Raw genomic sequence first — 19,384 nt, forward strand, 5'->3', positions numbered from 1 at the left:
TTTTTCAACCAGCGGAAGATACCACTCAAGCATTATCTATTCAAAAAACTAGTAAATTTCTTCATAAAACACACTCTGTTTCTATATGGGCAGAAATGTCTCCAGTTGTCCACCATTAGATTTTAACTATTGAAAAAGACCTACATTTATCCCTAGAGTCACAAGCTAAAATTAGGCAGGGGGCAGGTTTTCAAGCGGTACTGCACTTGAACTGCTGAGTTGGCTGTGGAAAATTAGCAAGAGCACCCTTTTCTGGTTTGGTTCTCAGGTCTGCTCTCTCAGTTAGGAGAAGTCTACTTGCATCCTCTCTTATGTTTTTAACAACTCTCCATCTTCAGGTAACAGCACCCACTTTTACTTGAGGAACCCCCTCCCGCATCGGCGACCGTTTGGTGGCACTGTCAGTCAAGAGTGTCTGCCCGCCCAGATGCTGGTCATGTGACCCAGGCTAGGCCAATCAGATTCCCTCTCCCCCGAACGAGCCCAAAGGGGATCCCGCAGAGAAGAAAAAATTGTAAAAGTGCCTTGAAGAGTTTTGTCAGTTCCTGTTGCCTAGATCTTTGGAGCACCTCTTTCTAAAGGTATGAGTATTGACCTTTGTCTCAATTTTAATTGTTTTGTTTTGTTTTTCATTTGCCTAAATTGGCCAGTATCCATTTTTGTGAATTCATACTGATGAAGTGATCCTGCTTAAACGATTTCCAGTGTCTCCCTGTGGCTTACAACCCCAAGAGCAGACAGGAGGTAACTAACTCCGGCTCAGGACACCACCAGCCACCAAGCACCCTGTGCTTCAGCCCACCAGAATTTCTGCTCTTTCTCCAAATCTATCCCCAACTTGTCACCTAAAAAATTCCCTGATGCTGGTCATCTGAGGCAGCAGATTGGGCAGATCAGAGTGCCAGTCCCGGTGCCAGTCTAGTGGCCAGTGAATGCTTTTTGAAAAGCCCTGTGCTCCAAAAAGGAGTTTGGTCAGGCTCTTTTCCTTGAGAAACAGCAGAATCCACCACAAGTCTAGGACCCCCTGAGCCCATCTCAGAGATCTGAGATGATAGGGTTGTGGTTATGACAGCTCTGAATTCAAGTGTTTCTGCCATCTGACTGTGGGCAAGGTGCTTACTCCTTCTGGGTCTCAGGTTTCTGGTCTGTAAAAGGAGGAGATGAATTCTGCCCTCATCCTAGAAAGGGCTTATTTATATATTTAACAAACACCCAGCTTTACATATATTAATTCAGGTGATACTTATAACAACACCATATGGCAGAGACTATTATTATCTTCATTTTGCAGATGAGGACACTGAGGCACAGAGAGGTTAACTTAATTGTCCAAGGTTACAAAGCTGGTATGGGGATGAAATGAAAGACTGCATGGAAGTTACTTGGCACAGGGCTCAGGAGATAATACATATTTCACGAAATGCTAGTTATGTGGGCTGAACTGTGTCATCCCCCACCCCGCCCAAGTTCACGTGTTGAAGCCTAAACCCTCAGTGTGACTGTATTTGGAGATAAGGCCTTTAAAGGGGTAACTAAGATTAAATGAAGTCACAAGGGTGGGGCCTTAATCCAGTATGACTGGTGTTCTTCGAAGAAGAAAAGGAGACACCAGCTCACACAGAGATAAAGGCCGTGTGAGGACACAGCAACAAGACAACATCTCTAAGTCAAGGAGAGAGACCTCAGGAGAAACCAAACCTGCCAATACTTGATCTTGGGCTTCCAGACCCCAGAAGTGTGAGAGGTGAATTTCTGTGGTGTGGCCACCCAGCCTGTGGTGGTTTGTGACACGGCCCTGGTGCACTAATACACGGCTGAAGAAGACCCCATCTTGTGCTGGAAATCTCAACTGGTTTTTAAATGCTCGTCTGACAAGTGTTGCACCAGGACACATTCTCCTTCAGGGACTCCATGCCTCATCCAGGATAAAGTCAGACATCCTTGGCAAGATCTACAGGGCCCTCCAAAATACCTCTCCAAGTTCATCTTCTGTCACCCATCCAGTTCCACCTTCAATTCAACCATAACAAATTTCACACTTCTCAAAACATGCCAGGGCTTTCTACGGACCATTTCCACCTCTCATCTACTCCTCCTCCTCATGCTTCCTAGATGCATCCTGCAAGACCCAGCCTTAGTATTTCTTCTGTAGCTTTCATGGAACTTCCCAGGCAGAGTTGGATACTTCCTTCTCTGTGCCACTACCATACCTGGCACATAGAGCTGTTGTATTATCTGCTATCACCTGACCTCATGTCTCTCCACCACCACCACCATCATCACCACCACCTCTAACATCTATTGATGTGCTATGCACTAGGTACTGTGCTTAGTGGTTGACATGCATGATCTTCCTTTATTCCTCACAATAACTGTGAATTGGGCTTGTCGGCATACTTTAGTTGCAAGAAACAAAGTGACTGTAAGTGATTTAAGCCACTGGGAAATTACTGTATGGAAATGGGAGACCGTGTCGTCTATAGTAGCCTCTAGACTATACTATAGCCAAGCCTGGGAGCAGACAAGAACCAAGGCACTCCCAGAAGCAAAAAAAAAAAAAAAAAGAAGAGGAAGAAGCACCAGGCGCCTGGCTGGCTCAGTCAGAAGAGTATGCAACACTTGATCTGGGAGTGGATCTCAAGCCCCATACTGGGTGTAGAGATTACTAAAAATGAGTGAATGAATGAATGAATGAATGAAGAAAGAAGGAAGGAAAGAAAGAAAGAAAGAAAGAAAGAAAGAAAGAAAGAAAGAAAGAAAGAAGCACAACAAAGATAGAATAGTCCGATATTTAAAAGCATGGATTCTGGGGCACCTGGGTGGCTCAGTTGGTTAAGCATCCAATCTCACAGTTCATGAGTTCGAGCCCCACGTGGGCTCTGTGCTGACAGCTCAGAGCCTGGAGCCTGCTTCAGATTCTGTGTCTTCATCTCTCTCTCTCTGTCTCTCTCAAAAATAAACATTTTTTAAAAAATTAAATAAAAGCATGGGTTCTAGAACCAGGCTCCCTGGGTTCAAATCCTGTTCTTGATACTTACTAGCTTTAAGATGCACAAATTACTTGGGCTATGCATGCCTTGGCTTTCCCATCTGTGAAATGGGGATAATAAGAGCATGCCTGATGGTTTTACTGTATTAAATAAGTGTATATAATAAAAGTATTTACTATTTGCTGAGCACTTAGTAAGTGGTCTGTGGGTGTTAGCTGTTGTAATTAAGACTAGAATGAGTTTGATTAGGAAACCACCTTTGTCATTAAATCAAATTTCTTCCATTATCTGTGCCCTGATCTGCCCAGGATTCAAATCCTAGGTAGAAAGCATCAAAATACACCAGCTTCGTTCCTGTGCTCACTCCACATCTAGGAGAGGATGGGGGTCTCCAATTACTATCCCATGAGCCTGCATCAAGGGGGAGAAAAGTGATTCTTCAAAAGTAAAGTAAGAGAATCTACAATTTAACTCACACATAAATAGTCAAATGATTTTCAACAGGAGGCCAAGGCAGTTCAATGAGAAAAGGGTAATCTCCCAACAAATGGTGTGAAAACAATTGGCTATCCTTATGTTAAAAAATGAATTTAGACCCTTAACTCACACCACATGCAAAAAAATTAACTGGAAGCAAATCATAATCCAAATGTAAGAACTAAAACTTCTAGAAGAAAACATAACAGAAAACTTTTGTGACCTTGGTCTAAGCAAACATTTCTTAGTATTGACATTAAAAGAACAATCCATAAAAGAAAAGGTTAACAAATTGGACTTCATCAAAATTTCAAACTTCCGGGGTTTTTTTTTTTTTATGTTTTAGAGAGAGAGAGGGTGTGCGAGTGGGGGAGGGAAGGCAGAGACAAAGAGAGAGAGAATCCCAAGCAGACTCTATGCTCAGCATGGAACCTGATACGGGGCTCAATCCCACAATCCTGGGACCATGACCTGAGTCAAAATCAAGAGTCAGACACTCAAGCTACTGAGCCAACCAGGCACCCCTAAAACTTCTGCTCTTTATAAGATAGCGCTAAGTTGGGGTGCCTGGTGGCTCAATCAGTTGAGCCTCTGACTCTTGATTCCAGCTCAGGCCATGATCTCACAGTTTGTTAGATGGAGCCTGGCATCAGGCTCTGCACTCACAGCGTGGAGACTGCGTGGGGTCCTCTTGCTCGCTCGCTCTCTGCTCCCACCCCACTTGCTCTGTCTCTCTGAAGATAAATAAATAAACTTAATATATATATATATATATATATATATATATATATATATATATATATATATATATAGCACGAAGTAAAATGAAAAAGACAAGCCACAGACTGAAAGAAAACATTTGCCAAACACATACCTGATAAAGGACCTGTATCCAAAATAACGAATGGTTACAACTGCATAATATGCAGACAAACAACCCAATTTTTTTAATGGGCAAAAGATGTGAATGAACACTTCTCCAAAGAAGATATATGAATGGGTATTAAGTGTATGACAAGGTGCACACACCGTTGGCCGTCACAGAAATGCAAATGGAGACCTCAGTGAGATGCCACAACATATTTAGAGGGGCTAAATAAAAACGATGGACAAATCAAACGTTTGTGAGGATGGAGAGTAAATGCATATTGATGGTAACTCATACTGATGGTGAGAATATAAAATGGTATGGCCATTTTGGAAAATGATTTGGCGATTTCTTAAAAAATTACTTTAGCATACAACCCAGCAATTTCTCTCCTAGATACCTAGTTAAGAGAAATAAAAGTATGTGTCCACACAAAGACGTCTATGCAAGTGTAACAGCCCAAAACTGGACAACCCGAGTATCCGTCAACTGGTAAGTGCGTAAAATAGGCATTAAAAGGGAACAAACTGGATGCGTGCAACAACAGGGACAGATCTCAGGAACACTGTGCTAAGTGAAAGAAGCTGGCCATAGAAGACTACGTGTTATGTGATTTGGGTGACAGGAGATTTCAAGAAAAGACTGTAGAGATGGAAACACATTGGTGGTCGCCTACAGCTGGAGGTGGGGGAAGGCATCAACCACAAATGGGAATGAGGAAGCTCTGGGGAGTGATGGAAGTATTCTAGAACTGGATTGAGGAGGTAATTGCACGATTATATAAATTAAAACTAAAAACTCATCGAACTGTACATTTAAAATGGGTGGATTTCAATGCATATAAATTGTGCCTCAGTAAAGCTTTTAAAAATAAGCAATAAACTATGAAAGAAAAGAAAGAAGGAACAGAAAACCAATGCCATTAGCTGGGTTTAGAGAGAAAAACACAAACACGTATTATCCCATTTTATGCATTAGGACAGTGAGAAATAATGATGTGCCTGATGTCGCACAGCTAGTAAGTGACAAAACCCAGATGCGAACCTCAACTCTTTGACCCCAAACCCATGCTGCTGACCCCTCCGCTAAGCGAACCTTCTTCCCTGTTGTGCGAACTGCCTCCAGCCCACGCCGCTGTGTGCGGGGCTAGCATGAGGGACTCTGCTCACATCGCTACGTGACCAGAATGCTCATCTGGATGACATGTAAGCAAGAGATACTTGGAGGCCTGCTGTCCTCGGACGGTTCAGTTAAGTTGTGGTTGTTACTCTTCTTTGAGCTCGGTGTGCTCAGCTTCATTTGGTGCTTTTTGTATATTGCTCATCTGGCAGAGAATTACTACTCTACTCTACAAGTTCCCACAGATGGCTTTATTTGCCATTGCTATTAAATTGGTTTTGAACAAGACATAATTCTTCAAGTGCCTAGTGAGCTCTCTGGGTTTGCTCAGGCAAGATTCCATAAAAATGTAAATAATCGGAACACTTCTGGGATTATTTATCACAACTGACTTGCGGCTGTAAATTTATGTATTAATTTCAGCTATAAGTTTCAGTGGGGAAAATATGAACAGTTGAAAATAGACTCTACCACCTAACATCTTCTCTATGTCCCCATTTCCCTTTGGCTTCCAGAGAACATACTATAGAATGGCCAACAGATCTGGGTGTGAAAGACACTGGACAAGATCAGAAAGAAATGAGGTGGCAAGCAGGAAAAAAAATCATTCCTCAACAAGCCATAGGCTGGTCTCTTACCACTCCCCCTACTCTTGGAACTCCAGACACACCAGCCTTCTTTCAGTTCCTCCTGGTGATTCCTCCCTCAGGACCCTTGCACATGCTCCCTTGGCTTACAACGTTCTTTCCTCCCTTTTTAGCCAGGTTCAGCTATACTCATCCTTCAGCTCTTGGCTCGGCATCACTTGTTATGAAAAGCTTCCCATGCCCACCTGTCCACCATGTCAGGTCTGCTCTGGTGGTAGCTCGTCCTTCTCATCCACAACACTGAACACAACTGTAATTTCTCATTTTTGTAGGCATTTTGTAGGCATTTTTAAACATTAAGTCTGTCTTTCCTACTCACCTTTGAACTTCATGAGGGCTAGGCCCATGTCCTTTGTCACCTGCATCCCCAGAGCCTGGCATAGATTTGAAGATGAATGAGTATGTGTTTAGTGAATTGATGCGTCCAGTTAAGAGTAGGAGAACATAGTTGGACTTCCAGGGCTCTGCACATACACTCAGATCTGTCGCTGCTGTTAGCACACAAGCACAGGTGTGCACAGGTGTGCAGCTCAGCCAGCACCCATATGTCCTGTCAGAGGACTGCTCTCACTTTGCCTGGGTATGCCAACAGCACGAAGTATCTAGGAATTCCCATTCCCTTTAGAGAATTCTCTTTAGCCCTTAACCAATTAGTGACAGGTACAGGTGTATAAACTCACCAGCTCTTGTCTTTGTGAGGCGTGACCTGTATAGCCACTTGAGCTCCCCTGTGGAACTGAGCCATGCGGACCTTCCATGGGACCTTGCTTGATGATATCACACTCTTCTTGCCTCTTCCAGTCCCCACCCCATGTCTCTACTTTTCTACCCGTGTCCCCTGAGAAGTCCTAATAAATGACTCTACACAATCTGCATCACAGGGGCTGCTTCTGGGGAGCACAACCTAAAATAGAGAGCCTGCTGCTGGAAAAGTTTCTCGCTGAGCTGTGATTAATACCATAAATTTTGGTGCACGAAAGCACTCCAGCCAGACCATTTGCTGGTTCAGACGAGGATAGGTCCTGCCAGTAACTCTCTAAGCTGGCAAGAGCGCCCTGTCTATAAAGAGAGAGCACTAACCCGCCCCCCCACGTTCCAATCTTCGCCCCGTGACCCAGTGCCCTGCAAAAGGAGTCAAGAGGCTGTGCCTCTGGCATCCCAACCAAACTGGACATGGAAGCTGGCAAGACTGCTGGCAAGACTGTCTTGAGGGTAAGCCAAGATCATCCCTACCTGCTCCTTCTCCCGGATTTCAGCTCAAGCCAGGCCAGGGCAGGACCAAGCCTGGGGGAGGGGAGAAGGGGACCCATCTGGATAGAGATCTTGCAGGGAGGAGACTCAGGCTGTTAAGGTCTATAGAGTAAGGACACCTTCAGCTTCAGGGAAGAGAGTGTACAACCCAAAGAGGTTTAATAATGGGGCCTATTCATTGAGGGATTTCCAATAAGGGAAAGTCACGTGGTGTTACGAGAGGAAGGATCAGGGGAAACCTATGTAGATGGGACTGGTAGAAAGGCCTCTCTGAGGAGGGCCATCAGATTCAGGACTAGAGAGTTAGCTACATGGGGAAGAACACTGCGGTTGGCAGAATACCACTGCCCACCAAAGATGTCCATGTTCTGATCCCTGGAGTCTATGACTGTTACCTTACGTTGGCAGAAGGCACCTTACAGACATGACCGAGTTCAGAATTGTAAGGTGGGGAGATTATCCTGGATTATTCCACGGAGTCCACCCTGACCAGAAGGGTTCTCATGAGGGAAAAGTGGAGGCAAGAGAATCAAAGGTGTGCCAAGGAAATCAGAGGTCTGACGTGGCCAGGAGCCAAGGAATCCAGACAGCCTCTACTTCTGGCAGAAGCAAAGAAATGGATTCTCTCCTTAGAGCCTCCGAAGTAATACACCTTGATTTTAATCCCCTGAGACCTGTCTGGGACTTGTGAGCTCCAAAACTTTTAGATAAGAAATGTGTGTTATTTTAGGTCACTAAGTCTGGTCATTTGTTACAGAAGGCAGAGGAAATGAATACAAGCATTGTCACAGAGGAAACAGTGGTGTACAGTTCCAAGGTGGGGGCCTTGTAGCGTTAGTGAGAAGTATGAGGCCATCAGTGTGGCTGGTACCTAGTGAGCCAACCCCTATGCCAAGGTGACAGGCAAACAGGGGCCAGATCATGTGAGGCCTTAGAAACCGTGGTAAGAAGTTTGGATTTTCTTCTAAAATTGGTGGGAAGCCATTAAAATTTTTTATTGTAATCTAATTTGCATTTTCCCAAGCTCGCTGTGGCTGCTGCATGGAGAAATGGATGCAGGGCTGCACAAAGACCAATGAGAGGAGAGGCACAGAGACAGTCAGGAACCCAGTCCGGCCACCACGAGTGACACAATGATGGTCCCCATCAGGGCAGTGGGGATGCAGATAGGAGAAGGCTGCAAGACAGAGCTCAGACACTGATGTATTGGCTCTGAAACAAATCAGATAAAATAATTTGGACATCTTAATGCCAGAGGCCCTTCCGTCAAATAACAGCCAGCTTTTCAGAGACCACACGTTGGCTCCTGACAGTGACAAAATTGGTGTCGCCACAGAAGTCCCAGAGCAGGGACTTGGGTATGTTCCAGTAGAGCAGAGAGGAGAAGGAAAATGTATGTTCCTTCCCAAATGTCCGGCAACAAATGACTGCCGAGTGAGAAAGAAATTTAGCCAAAGTGCAGAAGGATGGTCTGGCCACACTGCAGACCCTTGAGAAGTGAGATGTTATTTATGGAGACAGTGACTTATTCTCCTAAACAACCATAATGTCCTGACCTGTCTGATTTCCGTGAAAACCTCTAGTTCAACTTCCAATTTGAAGTTACAAAAATGAGCATGGGTCCTTCAGGAATTCAGATTTGATGTGAAGTATATCCAAAGACCTGCCAACAGATGTTACAGCATCTTGGAAATGTTCAAGACTCGTGCCTGCTGACAGAAGCGTTAAGTAGAATCACTGTTCTGATTTTTTTTAAGCTAGGATGGGGGATTGTGCTTGTCCTGGGGTGACCTTCAGGACTCTCCTCTGTTCCTCACAAGAAACAGTAATCACAATGATGATGCTAAAAACACAACACAACATGGGGCGCCTGGATGGCTCAGTCGGTTGGGCGTCCGACTTCGGCTCAGGTCACGATCTCGCGGTCCGTGGGTTCGAGCCCCGTGTCAGGCTCTGAGCTGACTGCTCAGAGCCTGGAGCCTGTTTCGGATTCTGTGTCTCCCTCTCTCTCTGACCCTCCCCCGTTCATGCTCTGTCTCTCTCTGTCTCAAAAATAAATAAATGTTAAAAAAAAATTTTTTTAGAACACAACAAAGCTCCCACTTCACTTACACGTACAATAATCCTATAGACTTATGACCCCCATTGTTAGATATGAAGAAAGTGAATCTCAGAAGTAAAATAATTTACCAGTATCATACAAGGAAGCAGCAGAGATGGGTCTAATACAAAATCAAAATCTGAACTGTGGATCTGCAAACAATGGCCTGAGGGCAAAACCCCAGCTACCACTTGTTTTTGTAAATAAAGTTTTATTGGAACATATTCACGCCCATTTGTTCACCTACTGCCTATGACTGCTTTCACAACCAAGGACAGAGCTGAGTGGTTGCAACGGAGACCACATGGCCCACAGAGCCTAAAATATTTACTATCCGGCCCTTTACAGAAAAAGTCTGCCAATTCCTGTTCTAGATCATACATCACACCGGAGTGTTACTTCCTAATGCATTCTCCTACTCCTTCATGCCACTTCCACAAGTCAGAGCCTATTCCAGAGCACTGAATAAGACACCCAGATGCCTCCTACTCTCATACTTAACCTGGCAAGACCCTGGGCAACCTTCCTCTTTGCATGCTCTGTACTGAGAGGAGGGTGGGGTGAAGGCTAAATTACCACAAGCAGGATCCTGGTGCCTGGTGCCTCCAAGACCAGTTCTACAGCTGAGAGAGTGAGCCAGAGTACTCACTGGGGGATGACCTGCTCCAGGAATGGTTTTTTGAAAGGCATGAATGTTATTTATGAGACAGTTTACTTTTCTAGCCAACCATAAAGCCCTGACCTGTAGGAGTTCTTTGAAACACCCCAAGCATTATCTCTGTTACATGAAGGCTTTCCATTGGGGGTTGGGAGGGCCGTCGTAGATCATCTAAGCAGCCAGGGGGAGGGGGAATGAGGATGGAACGGCGAGGGTGCTTCCGACCATCCTGTAGCCCTGCCCCGAAGCCAGCAGGAATAGATGCAAAGGGAAGATGGGTCAGGGCCTGGCCCTGTTGTTTCTCTCACTGGCCGACAGCTAGACCCACAGCCCAGCCCAGCCTTACCTGCCCTACCTGGTTCCTTTACTCCAGCTTCCAATCCTCTTTGATTTTTAAAAGATTATCTTGGCTTCATTTGTCTTCCACTTACCACCTGTGCTGACTGTTAAGTAGCTCTTCCACTTAAGCGGTTCTGAATTGTTGAGTCATACCATTCTGTTTTAGTCATTATTGCTTTGTAATGTGTTATTATATCTGGTGTTTCAAGTCCCTTCCCATGCTGTCCTCACTGGACCACAGAATTACTTTTTTAAGGTAGTAAACAGTGTAAATTCCATGTGTTAATCTGTAAGCTAATTTTGGAAGAATTTAAATCCCTAAACTCTTTAGGCTCCTATTCAGGTGACTGATACATTTCTTTATCTAAGCCATCTGCATTGCTCTGTAAATTTTTATAGTCTTCTTCATGCACATTTCCTCTTACAGCCTGGTTATTTTATTTTTTGTTGATACTGTGAATAAGACTTTAATAATAGTCTTCTTATTGGCTATTGATTTTTAAATGTTTGCCTAAGATCCAACCATGTTCTTTAATTTTTTTTTTTTATGTTTATTTTTGAGAGAGAGAGAGAGAGAGAGAGACAGAGTGCAAGCAGGGGAGGGGCAGAGAAAGAGGGAGACACAGAGCCTGAAGCAGGTTCCAGGCTCTGAGCTTTCAGCACAGAGCCTGACACAAGGCTCGAATTCATGGACCATGAGATCATGATCTGAGCCAAAGTTGGAAGCTTAACTGACTGAGCCACCCAGGTGCCCCTTATATGGCGCATTTTTTTAACCTCATGCTGCGATGTAATATACTAATAGATTCCTTGTTATCAAATAGTCCTGGATCAACATTCAGAATATAAAAAGAAATCCTACAAATCAATAAGAAGAGGATGTTTTAAATCTAGTGTAAATTAGAAAGGATATAAACAGACAATTCAGAGAAAAAGGAACACTCTTGATCAATGAACACTGGAAACATCTCCACCCTGCCAGTAATCAGGGAGACACAAATTAAAAAGAAATAAATGGGTGGCTCAATCAGTTGAGCATCCATCCGACTCTTGGCTTCGGCTCAGGTCATGATCTCACGGTTTGTGAGATCGAGCCCTGAATCAGGCTCTGCGATGATAATGTGGAGCCTGCTTGGGATTCTCAGTCTGTCTCTCTCTCTCTCTCTCTTTCTCTCTCTCTCTCTCTCTCTCTCCCCCTCCCCCCCTTGCTTGCACGCATGCTCGCACATGCACTCTCCCTCTCTCTCAAAACAAACAAACAAACAAACATGAAAGAAAGAAAAAGCAAGCAAGCAAGCAAGAAGCCTATCCCACATAAGACTTGGCAAGGCTGTAGAAGACAGAACTCTCACACCCTGCTGTCGGGAGAGGAAACTGCTATAACCTGGGGAAACATGTGCCATGTTTGTGGTAGCACTTTTATCAGCCACCAAAATAAGGGAAACAAACTAAATGTCCATGTGTAAAAAAAAAAAAAAAGAAATAAAATATAGTGCATTTGTATAATGAATCAACTAGATCTACTTGTATCAATATGGATAAATCTTGAGAACATAACGCCAAGGGGTGGGAGTGGGGGAGAGCAAGTTCCAGAGGGACACATTTAGAATAAAGCCAGTTATGAAATTTTAAGGACATACAAAATAATATGTAGCTAAATATTTATGGACACATAAAAATTGTAGAGATACAAAACATAGATTAGAAGAATAAATACCAACTTCAAAATAGTTGTTTTTGCAAAGGATGAGGGATGGAAGAAGGGAAGGAGGGAGACGAAGAGAGAATAAAATCCAGGAGGGGTGCAAAAAAGTTGCCTCAACTAATCTATGAGATTTTCTTTTATTTCTTTTTTAATGAAATTGATCTGAAAAACAAAAGTCTTTGCATTCTGGGGCTAAATCCTACTTGGTCATGGTGAATGATTCTATTAATGTATTATTGAATTCTGTTTGCTATTATTTTATTTATAGTCTTTCATCTAGTGCCTTGGTCTTCTGTTCTCCCCCCCTCCCCCCGCCCCTCCACTATATTCTTCAAGATTGGATTTCAGGGTTGTTCCATCCTCATAAAATGAATTAGGGAGTTTTCCATGCTTTTCTATAATCTGGAACCGTTAGTCAAGTATAGGAAAAAATCTGCTACTGGAAGAATGGGGGGGGGGGAACACATTAGAAAAATCTCTGTTCAAGGAGGCTACTTTAGAGCTACCATTTAGTAACACTTTAACTTTTTAATTTTTGTATGATTATTCTGCTCTTCACACATTACTTTTGCACGAGCCAATTTCTATAGTTGAGAGTGCACAAAAATCAGCATCGTTGGGCTTTTTTTCATTTCTTTACAAAGACTTGTGCATAGGAATATCTTGGGTTTTAATCTCCCATGTACCTTTTTAACTTCCTCATTTATAATTTTGTTTTGCTTTCCCTCCCTTTAGTCAATATGCCAGAGGTTTATCTGTACTATTGGTTTTCTTCCAAAGGCCACTTCTGGGATATATTTGTTATAACTTGAACTTTTCTGTTTTCGAATCCATGGGTTTCTGCTTTGTTCTTGAAAAGATTTATTTTTCTTTACTTCCTGAAAATTTTTTTTGCTAATTTTCATACTTCTTGATTTTAAAGCTAACTTCATTCATTTTTATTTTCAACAATAAAAAGCAATTTAAGGGCTTTGGCTATATCCTGTAAGTTTTCATATGTATGAGTCACATTCTCATTATTCTCTAAGTGGTCTTTGATTATATATTTTATTTTTCTTTTGACTCAATAATTACTTGGGAAATTGTTCTCTTTTCTTTATTTCCATATAGTAATAGCTGTTCAGTACAAGTGTGAAAAACACAAGAGCAAGGCCATTGAAATGCCTACCACAGTGCCCAACACTCCATATATGAACGTTCACCAGATAGATGCACCGATCGTGATGCAACATAAAGCCTGGTAACTCTGAAAAATAATATCAACTCCCTAGTTATGTCCCAAAAATCGAAATAATGATAACAATGCAATGAAAAGGAAAATAAGCAGAGTCCAAAGTCGTCTGCCCTTTAGCCCATCACGCAGTTTCAATATTAGGCTCCACATACTGTCTATAGATAACACTAACCCACAATAGGAGCCTCACACAGCCAAATGAAACCACTCAGACCTAATGAAGGCAAAGACCTCCTGACAACCAAGGCCTGACCTCATCCTCTCGCCATCTGCAAGATATCCTAGTTGCTGAAATGGGCGATGCCCACCCCCACATGCATCTAATGTGTCCATTCTTCAGATGGAAGGTCCAGCATAACCAAGGTCAGTGGATGATACCACCTCCTTGCGGAACAGCATGGCAGCACCAATATCACAGTTAAGACTGGCCAACGGGCGCTTTTACCAGCTATCCCTGAAAGAGATCCTTGACAGGACGTGCAGATTCCCACCCCCCACACCTCAGTCACACCTACCCTGAGATTTAAGATGCCTCTTAAATCTCTTAAATGCCAAAGCCCACATACTGTTAGAATTTGTTTCAGGGACATAGATAACACCTTGTCCTTTTTAAAACGTATGTTAGACAATCTTTCTCTCAAACTACAATAGCAACATATACTCACATGAACCCCTCCCTTCAGAGTAACTAATGTCAGCTATTTGGTATGTATCTTTAGGGGTTCTTCCTGAGCTAACACAAACATGCATCCATAAAAAAATCACATGGGGCACCTGGGTGGCTCAGTCGGTTAAGCGTCTGACTTCGGCTCAGGTCATGATCTCGCGGTCCGTGAGTTCGAGCGCCGCGTTGGGCTCTGTGCTGACAGTGCGGAGCCTGGAGCCTGCTTCAGATTCTGTGTCTCCCTTTCTGTCTGCCCCTCCCCTGCTCATGCTCTGTCTCTGTCTCAAAAATAAAATAAAAACATTAAAAAAAATTTTTTTAAATCACGTGAATAGATTTTTTTTCAAAAATGAGATCATCCTATACAAATTTGCTTTCTTTACATAACAAGACCTTATAGATAGGGGCACCTGGGTGGCTTAGTCGGTTAAGCATCTGAATACTGATTTCGGCTCGGGTCATGATGCGAGATCATGTGAACTGTGAGAGTTCGTGAGTCCAGCCCTGTGTCAGGCTCTGCACTGAGAGCCCAGAACCTGCTTGGGATTCTCTCTCTCTCTCTCTCTCTCTCTCTCTCTCTCTCTGGTTCTTCCCACTGTGCTCTCTCTCTCAAAATAAATAAATAAACATTTTAAAATAAATAAATAAATACGGGCACCTGGGTGGTTCAGTCAGTTAAGTGTCCGACTTCAGTTCAGGTCATGATCCCACAATTCTTGAGTTCAAACCCTATGTCAGACTCTATGCTGACAGCTCAGAGCCTGGAGCCTGCTTTGGGTTCTGTGTCTCCCTCTCTCTCTTCCCCTCCCCTGCTCACACCCTGTCTCTGTCTCTCAAAACTAAATAATAATAAAAAAACATTAAAAAATAAATAAACAAAACTTGTTAAAAAAAAAAAAACACCCAAGACCTTATAGGTATATCTCCATGTTTTTTTCCTGACAGCTACATAAAACTCCAGAGTATGAAATAATATAATTCACTCAATAATTTCCTATTTTTGTACATTTGGATGGTTTCCAGATTTTTGCAAATATCCAATATGTTGCAATAAACATTTTTCTATTGATCTGGTGTTTTTATTTCTGTCTGCCCAAAGTGAAATGGCTGCAAAGAATATGTATATTTTTAATTTTAGTAGCTACTTCCAGATTTTTGTTTAACCAGTAGCCTAAGTTGAACAAATCACAAGTTACTCTGAATGGTTAAAATAATTGTTGCTCAGGGGCACCTGGTGGCTCAGTTGGTTGAGCGTCCGACTGTGGCTCAGGTCATGATCTCGGGGTTCATGAGTTTGAGCCCCGCATGGGGCTCTGTGCTGACAGCTCAGAGTCTGGAGCCTGCTTTAGATTCTATGTCTCCCTCTCTGTTTCTCCCCTGCTCACACTCTCTCTTGCTTTCAAAAATAAATAAAGATTAATATGGTCAAAGGCCATCTCTAAATAATAATAATTATTATTATTCATACTAGCAAAGTATGAGAGTCCTTATTTCCTCCACATACTCAGAAGCCATGGATTATCAATCACTTCATTGTGGCCAAACTAATGAATTTCTAACATGATCTTATTGTCTTTTTATTTACATTTTCCCTTCCCCCATAAGAATGAGCATAATTTAATTTGCTTATTGGCCATTTGCATTTCCTCTTCTGAAATTACCTACTCCTATCTTTTGCCTATTTCTTTATTAGATTTTTACAAATCTTTTCAGTTTGCAGAAGTTCTTTGTAGAGCAGAAAAATTAACTCTGGGGCTCTCCCCAGTACTTTTGCTGGAACTACCAAGAAAGTGACACCATCTTTTTTGTTGAAATCATTGGTACAAGAGCAATGGAAGCCCAGAGGCACTGGTGCTGTCATTACCACCATGTGAACAGTGAAGGAAAGGAAAATCAATATACAGAGAAAATAAGTCAGAGTGGGGGAGAGAAAGAGCTAATGACAGCATCTGAGTACGCAGGTAAGCCATACATGAAGCTGGAAGGGTTTAGTCATCGTGGTTTCCCAATTAAGACAGCCAGTACATTTTCTTTGGGTTTTGTGCTGGGTTTCTGTCATTTGCAACCAAAGCATTCCTGGAAATAGTGAGTTTTCACACCCTGGGATCACACCCTAATTCTGGAACAAGACTCTACCATCCCACAGAACTAGACAGTCTAAATTCTGGGTCCAGGTAATATCTGAACCAGGCTCACCATCGTTCCTGAATATTCCTGAGGTTTCCTACTATGTGTGACAGCCTCTAGCGGTTGTGAGGCACAACAGCACCCCAAGCCCATGAGAAGAGTTCACAGTGCATACCTACTTATTGGTCACCAAAAGAATTCAAGTCTCTACAAATCACTTGGTTTACACCTGTACATAAGCTGGACACACTCAAATGAGAGACCCAAGCCAGAAAATGTGCGGGGGCCCAAGTTAAACAAATCACAAGTTACTCCTACAACTGCTGGATATTTGTGGAAAAGGAGCGTTTGAGTCCACAGATGAGTCTGAAGGCCTGTGCAAGCCACCTGTCCAAATGCTCATTGAAAACACAGTGGCTCCAGGGGCCGGCGCTGCCGAGCGGGACGCTCCTCGCCACCTGGCGAGGTGGGGAGAGGCTATGAGGCTTGTGGCCACCCGTCCGCTGGGGCCCTGATACCCGGGACGGCCGGCGGCGAGAGGGGCGCTCACCCGCCGGGGTGGCCGTGCTCTCTGTTCGCCTGCTGGGCTCGCCCCCGGGCCGTGGTTCTCAGCAGTGCCTGTAAGTACCGACGCCCACGGGCGCCCTGTGGGAGGCACCTGCCACGGAGATGCGTGCAGCCCTCTCTTCCATCACACACTCCAAGTCCAGACCCTAGGTTTTCATAATACTTATGAATCTGTGTACGAATAGAAACCTCAGTGACAATGATGGTTATCTCTGGATGGTGCGTTTGCTAATGTTAATTCTGAAATTTCCATAGAGGATTTGCATCAGTTGTATAACAGGAAAGAAGAAAAGAAACAGAATTGTGTTGAATAGCAAATTAAAAAAAAATTTTGTAAAAAAAAAAAAACAAAAACAAAAAAAAACACAGTGGCTCCCGGAATGGGCTTTTATCACATGTTATACTTTCTTAAACTATAGATTATGAGTTTATTTGATAGTGTTGTCATGGAAAGGAGAAAGTAATTAGAACTACGTGCTAGAAGGTTTTGTCTACACAGACAGGAATCAAGGGCTGTGGGACTCCTGATTAGGATAGAGGGCCAGATACTGAAATGCTAACAGTTTACATAAACTTGGAACATACTATCACAACATGACAGGTACAGTCATTTATGCACGACACATAAGGCATCCCCAACAACAGCAACAGCAAGCACTTTCATTTATTAAGTACCTGATGTGTGCCAGATACTAAGGGAAGCACTTTTTGTCAATTCATTTTGTTTTCCTCAGGTAACAACCCAAGAAGATAGGTACCAAAGCTTAGAAGAAATCAAAGCTTAGAGAAGTTCTGTGAGGCAAAACAGGCTACTTCATGCTGCAGTAAAAAAACACTCAACATCTCAATGCCTTAACATAACAAAAGTTTACTTGTGCTCATGCTACATGACCAGTGCAGGCTGAGAGGGAGGGTCTTGCCCACGTTGGACTAGTGGACGCTGTAGCTGAACCGTCTCTCCACAATTGCTGCACAGAGAAAACAGAGTGAACCGTTCTTCAAGCTTTTTCCACAAGCAACTGACACCCCTCACTTCTCGCATTTCACTGACCAAACGAACCTCGTGCTCACATCCAAATTCAAGGCTGGGGAAGGAGAAGAGTTCAAGCCTACCCGTGTGCCCAGAAGGAAAAGAGCTGGAAATATTTGAACTGGTTGAAACTGGTCTCACTGAACACAACACAGCAGGAGACAGTCCGGCCTCTTCTAGAAACAGAAATGCGCCAGAAACCAGAACTCTCAGTTTCTCTCTCTGCAGTTGCTCCAGGTTAACCCTGTCAAGTTCAAAGTCTCTGCCTCAGCTACACACAGATAACCACATCTTCATTGTTATTGCTGCTCTCACAGCTATGAGACTTAGATCATCCACACCCAGCTAGAATTTCAGGAGGAAAAACTTTTGATGTGCTCCCACCAAGTATAATCGTTCTGCCCGTGCAGGGCCTTTGTATCTCCGTGGACAGGGGTTTTTGTAGAACTCTGTGGATAGAGGTAGGAAAACAGATTTATCTTTCAGGTTGCATGCTATGTGAAAAACTCCTGGAGCTACAGCCAAATGTCTATTTGTAACAAACGGTTGCAATACCTGTGGCTATGTGTCCATATGCAGACAGTTCCTGAATTATAATGGTTCCACTTGACAATGGTGCAAAAGCAAGACTCATTCAATAAAAATCTTTCTTGGAATTTTGACTTTGGATCTTTTCCCAAGCTAGCAACATGCAGTTAAGATCCTCTCTCATGATGCTGGGCAGCAGCCATAGCTCCCGTTCAACAAGCATTCTGTACCTGCGACCATTCTGTTTTCCACTTGCAGTACAGTATTCAATCAATACAGGAGATATTCAACACTTTACTATAAAATAGGCTTTGTGTTGGCTTTTTTTTTTTAATGTTTCAAGGTTTTTTTTTTAAGTTTTTAATATTTATTTATTTGAGAGGGAGACAGAGCCCAAGCCGGGAAGGGGTGGAGAGAGAGGGGGACAGAGGATGGGAAGCAGGCTCCATGCTGACAGCAGCAAGTCCGATGAGCTCACAACCATGAGCTCATGATCTGAACCAAAGTTGGATGCTCAACCAACTGAGCCACCCAGGCGCCCCTCAATTCTAGGTAATTAACATGTAGTGTAGTATTAGTTTCAGGAGTAGGATTTAGTGATGCATCACTTACATATAACACCCAGTGCTCATCACAGGTGCCCTCCTTAATGCCCGTCACCCACTTAGGCCACCCCCCCACCCACCTCTTGTCCTCTATAGTTAAGAGTCTCTCTTATGGTTTGCTTCCCTCTCCTTTTTTTTCTTTCCCACATGTTCATCTGTTTTGTTTCTTAAATTTCACACGAGTGAAATCATATTGTATTTCTCTGATTTATTTCACTTAGCATAATACACATAATTCCCATCATTGCAAATGGCAAGATTTCATTCTTTTTGATGGCTGAGTAATATTCAAGTGTGTGTGTGTGTGTGTGTGTATCTTCTTTTTTTAATGTTTACTTATTTTTGAGAGAGAGAGAGAGACTGAGTGCGAGCAGGGTAGGGTCAGAGGGAGGGGGAGACACAGAATTTGAAGCAAGCTCCAGGCTCTGAGCTGTCAGCACAGAGCCCAATGCGGGGCTCGAACTCACGAACCAT

General features: G+C 43.2%; 1 long non-coding RNA gene across 1 annotated transcript; it reads left to right on the forward strand.

Annotated features, from left to right (window-relative positions):
* Window positions 1–262: 262 nt before the first annotated feature.
* On the forward strand, window positions 263–6,002 carry LOC122234569. The gene is made up of 4 exons (XR_006212392.1): window positions 263–581; window positions 3,299–3,440; window positions 4,732–4,827; window positions 5,970–6,002. It is a non-coding gene; the product is annotated as an uncharacterized LOC122234569 (long non-coding RNA).
* Window positions 6,003–19,384: the final 13,382 nt, after the last annotated feature.

The sequence above is a fragment of the Panthera tigris genome, chromosome E3, assembly GCF_018350195.1.
Source record: "Panthera tigris isolate Pti1 chromosome E3, P.tigris_Pti1_mat1.1, whole genome shotgun sequence".
Classification (NCBI taxonomy): domain Eukaryota; kingdom Metazoa; phylum Chordata; class Mammalia; order Carnivora; family Felidae; genus Panthera; species Panthera tigris.